The sequence below is a fragment of the Chlorocebus sabaeus genome, chromosome 21, assembly GCF_047675955.1.
Source record: "Chlorocebus sabaeus isolate Y175 chromosome 21, mChlSab1.0.hap1, whole genome shotgun sequence".
Taxonomy (NCBI): Eukaryota; Metazoa; Chordata; class Mammalia; order Primates; family Cercopithecidae; genus Chlorocebus; species Chlorocebus sabaeus.
In genome coordinates this window covers 54964052-54970051 of record NC_132924.1, presented here as the reverse complement: position 1 = coordinate 54970051, position 6000 = coordinate 54964052, and positions in this window count along the sequence as shown.

The window sequence follows — 6000 nt, the reverse complement described above, 5'->3', positions numbered from 1 at the left end:
CACCCACTGTCTGGGTCAAGGTTGGGGCAGGGCTGGTGTCCTGAACTGCACTGCGATGTGGATCGTAATAGCCAGGCGGGGAGAGGGGGTTGCTATTACTCCCCATATCGTGGGGGGTGCCTCACCCCCTTGCGATGTGGATCGTAATAGCCAATGACTCACCCCTGCAATGTGTGTCCATTATTAGCAGTCTCTTTTGTTCAGGATATTAGGAACATTTTCACAGGTTGTGTGTACACAGCCTGTGATGGGAGAAGGAATACCAACCTCTGCACCTCTGGATATTAGGAACCATATCACACAATGGGTGTACACTTTTTGGGAGATTTGGAGTAATGTCGTCCTGTGTTTCCCTGAATATTCAGAGAAATATCACAGGGCGGCTGTACACCCACTACTCTTTTGGCAGGAACATCATGCTTTACCTACTGGAAATTAGGAACAATATCACAGACTGGGTGTCAAGCCACTATCATATTGAAAGTACTATCATGCTCTACCCCACAAGTTATGAGGAACAATATCACAGGGGGTGTGTACCTTCTCCAGTAGTGAGAGTAGTATCATCATCTCTTCCTTTAGATGACAGGAACAGTATCACAGGGTGGGTGTACGCCCTGTGTATTTTTGGAAGCAATGTCGTTCTCTTCTAGGTTTTACGATTCATATCACAGGCGGGGTGTACACCCCTTGTTATATTGGATGGAATGTCATAATCTTTCAACCTGTATCTTTAGAACAATATCCTATGGGGGCTGTCCATCCCTTCAATATTGGTAGTAATACCATCTTCTCCTTTCCTAGATATCAGAAACAATATCACAGGAGAGGTGTACACCCCTTGCAATATTGGTAGTAATATCACCTCTCCCCTGTGGTTATTAAGGACAAAATCCCAGGGTGGTTGTACGGTTCCTACTTTATTAGGAGTAATATCATCCACTCACCCCCTGGATATCAGGAACCATATCACAGAAGAGGTGTCCACCCCCTTCAATATTGTCAGCCAGGTCATCTTCTTCCCGCCTGGATATTAGGAACGATACCCCAGGGTTGGGGGCGGTGTACACCCACTGCGATATCGAAAGTAAAATCAGCCTCTTTCCCGCTGGATATTAGAAACTATATCACAGGTGTGTGTGTACACCTTCTGGGATATTGGGAGTACTATCAGCCTCCACCCCGCTGCATATTAGGAACAATAGACGGGGGGCAGGGTGGTTACACCCCCTGTGATATTGAGAACAATATTCTTCTCTTTCCCCTGTACAGTAGGAACTACATCATGGGGGTCTGTACACCTTCTGCGATATTGGGATTAATGTTATCTTCTCTCCCACTGAATGTCAAAAGCAATATCACAGAAGGGTTACACCCCATGCGTTATGGCCAGTAATATCATCGTCTCTACCTTTGGATACTAGGAACAACATCACAGAGGGTGTGTACACTCCCCTGTGATATTGGGCATAATGTCATCCTCTCTTCCCCTGGATATTAGGAACGATATCCCTGGTGGTGGGAGGTGGAGCACATTAAGAACAATTTCACTGGGTGGGTGTACACCCCCTGTGATATTGGGTGTAGTGTCATCCTCTCTTCCCTAGGATATTAAGAACAATATCACAGGAGGGGTGTACAGCCATAGCCGCTGCATTATTGGAAGTAATAGCATCTTCTCCCCCTCTCGATATAAGGAACAATATCCCATCCCCTGCAATATTACATCCCCTGCGATATTGAGCATAATGTCATCGTCTCCCAACGTGGATATTGGGCATAGTGTCACAGGGGGGTGTACACCTTCTTCGATATTGGGAGTAATATCATCCTCTCCCCTCAGGATTGTAGGCAAAATATCGAAGGGGTTTTACAACTTGTGCGATATGGGCAGTAATATCATCCTCTCCCCACCTAGATGTTAGGAACTATATCACAGGCGGCTGTACACTTCTTGCTATATTGGGAGTCATATCATCCTCTTCCATCATGGATATTAAGAACAACATTACAAAGGAGGTGTACACCGCCTGCGATATTGAGAGTAATACTAAGCTCTCCCCTTCTGGATATTAGGAACAATATCACAGGAGGTGTGTACAACCCCTGCGATATTGGGAGTAATATCATCCGCTCCCCCGAATATAAGAAACAATATCACAGGAGGATGTACACCCCCTGTGATATTGGGAGTCATATCATTTTCTCCCCCTCTGGATATTCAGAACAATATCACAGTGGGTGTGTACACCCCCTGCGGTATTGCCACTAGTATCATCGTCTCCCTCCCAGGATATAAGGAACAAGATGACCAAAGGAATGTACACCCACTGCGATAGTTTCAATAATGTCATCCTCTACCCCTGGCTATTAGGAATAACGTCATAGAGGGGTGTACACTTTCTGCGGTATTGGGAGTAATATCCTCTCCCCCCCGGATATCAAGAACAAGTCTATTAATTATTAATATTAATAAATATAATAAAAATTAATAGTAATCATAGATATTAATAATCACAATAAAGATAGTAAAAATTAACACTGATTTAAAATGTTAACAATTAGTATTAATAATTAATAGTATTATCACTATTAATAATAAAATAATGATATCAGAAATTAATGTTACTTAAATCAATACTAAGTGATATTTGTAATAAAATAATAATTAATATTAAGAACTAATAATATTGTTAAATGACATTAATATTAATAACTAATTTTTGCATGCATAATCATATATTTAAAATGATTATCCATAATTAATAATGATATCCTATTAATTGATAATGTTAATGATAATTATTAAAATTGATCCTTGATGTTTAATAATTAATCATATTATTGCTCCAAATTCCACAGGGAGTGTACACCTACCTGTTATGTTGTTCCTATGATCCAGGGACGGAGAGCATGATTTTAGTTTCAATATCGCAGAAGGTGTACACTCACCCTCTGACACTGATCCTAATATCCAGGTGGGTGGAGTATGACATGACTCCCAACATAGCAATGAATGGACAGCCACCTGGTGATATTGCTCTTAGTATTCACGGAAGAAGTGTATGCTATTACTCCCAATATCGCAGGGAGGGTACAGTTCTTCTGTGATGTTGTTCCTAGTATCTGGAAGGGGAGAGGATGATAATAATTCCAGTATCACAGGCTGTGTTCACCTTCCCTGTGATATTGTTATTAATATCCTGGAAGGGAGGGGATGATATTACTCCCCATAGAGCAGGAGGCGTGCAGCCAGCCTGGGATATTGTTCCTAATATCCATGGAGGGGAGAGCCTGATATTACTCCCAATATGGCAGGTGGTGTACAAACACAGTGTGATGTTCTTCTTAATATTCCAAGGCCGAGAGATTGATATTACTCCCAGTATGGCAGACACTGTACACCCCCGTGTGATACTATTCCTGATATCCGGAAGGGGAGAGGATGGTATCAATCCCCATAACACAGGAGGTGAACACCCGCTCTGTGATATCTTTCCTAATATGCAGGGGGAGAGAGGATAATATTATTCCCAATATTGCAGAAGATGTACACGCCCCTCCCCCCTTGATATTGTCCTTAATATTCCAAGGCACAGAAGATGATGTTACTCCCAATATCACAGAAAGTGTACACCCCCCAGTGATGTTGTTCCCATGATCCAGGAGGGAAGAAGATGATATTCCTTTCAATATCGCAGGGGGTGTACATGACCCCAGTGATACTGTTCCTAATTTCCACCTGTGAGAGGATGATATTACTCCCAATATCACAGGAGTTATAAACACTCCTTTGATATTGTTCCTAATATCCAGGCGGGGAGAGGATGATATTCCTCCCTATATTGCAGAGAGTGTACACCCGTCTTTGATACTGTTTGTAATGTCTACAGGGGGAGATGATATTATTCACAAAACCTTAAACACGCTGTGTGTCCACCGTGGATCCTAATATCCAGGGAGGGATATTACTCCCCAAGTCTCGGGGGGTGTCCACCCCACCTATCACATTGTTTGTTATACCCAGGGAGGAGACGATGATATCGATACCAATATCGAAGAAGTGTACACGCCCCCTGTGATATGATTCCTAAATATCCACGTTGGAAGAGGATATTACTCTCAATATCACAGGGGTTGTCCATCCCGCCTGTGATATTTTTCATACTATCCAGAATAAGAGAGAAGGATATTACTCCCAATAGTGCAGGGGTTGTCCCACCCACCATGTGATATTGTTCTCAAGAGCTAAAGGAAGAGAACGTAATATTATTCTTTGTACTGTAGGAGGTGTACACCCAACTGTGATATAGTGAGGCACCCCCCGCGATACGGGGAGTAATATCATCCTCTCTCCCCGTAAATGGTAGGAAAAATATCAAAGAAGGTGTGTACATCACTTGTGATATTGAGAGTAATTTAATGCTCCCCTCACCTGGATATGAGAAATAATATCATGGGGGTAGTGGGGGGTGTACAGCACCTACGATATTGGGAGTAATATTATTTTCTGCCCCCATGGATATTGATAACAATATCACAAGGGCAGTGTACACCATCTGCGATAATGGGAGTAATGTCATCCTCACTCCCCGTAGATATTAGGAACAATACCACAGGCGGATTATACACCCGCTGCAACATTGGGAGTAATATCATCCTTTACCCCCTAGATATTAGGAACAATATCTCTTGGGAGGAGTACAGCCCATTCCATTTTGGGAGTAATATCAATTTCTTCGTTGCTGGAAATAAGAAACAATATACCAGGGGTGGTGTACACACCCTGTGATATTCTGTGATATTGCCAGTAATATGGACTCCCCCTGTCCCGGATATTAGGAACAATAACAAAAAGGGGTGTGTACAGCGATATTGGGATTAATATCAGGCTCTCTCCCCTGGATATTAGGAACAATATCAAAGAAAGGATGTCCACCCCTTGTGATGTTGACAGTAATATCATCCTCTCCCTGGATTTTAAGAACAATACCACAGAGTTGGTGTACACTCACTGCGATACTGGGAGTAATGTCATCCTCTTCCCCCTGGATATTAAAAACAGTATCACAGAGGTGGTGTACACCCCCTGTGATATGACCAGTAATACCATCGTCTCCCCCACTGGATATTAGGAACAATATCCCAGGGTGGGTGTACACCTCCTGCGGTATTAGTAGTAGTATCATTCCCTCTTCTTCTGGATATTAGGAATAATATCACAGGTGGGGTGTACAACTCCTGCTATATTGGTGGTAATATCATCATCTCCCAAACTGGATATTCAAAACAAAATAACAGGGGGTTTGTACACCCCCTGTGATATTGGTAGTAATATCATTCTCTCCCCCACTTGATATTACAAAACAATATCCCAAGAGGAGTGTACACCCTCTGAGATACGGAGAGTATTATCATCCTCTCCCCAACTAAATATGAGAAACAATGTTGGGGGCGGTGTACATCCCTTACGATATTGGGGGTAATATCCTCTCCCTCCCCGGATATTAGAAACAATATCAGAGGGGTCGTGTACACCCCCTGTGATATTGGGAGTAATATCATTCTAATCCCCTCTGGATATTAGGGACGATATTATGGAGGGGGTGTACACCCTCTGCCATATTGTGAGTCATATCATTTCTCTTCCCCTGGATATTAGAAACAATATCACAGGGGGTATGTTCCCTGTGATACTGAAATTAATATCCTCCTCTGCCACTGACTATCAAAAACAATCTCACAGCGGTGTTGTCCACCCCTGTGATATGGACAGTAATATCCTTGTCTGCCCCTGCTAAATATTAAGAATAGTATCACAAGAGGGGTGTATAACCCCCTGTGATATTGGGAGTAATATCATCTTCTCTACATTTGGATATTAGGAACAATATCCCAGAGGGAGAGAAAAAGTCTTCGATATCTGGAGTAATAACATCATTTCCCTTCTGGACATTAAGAACAATATCACTGGATGGGTGTATAGCCCCTGCGATATTG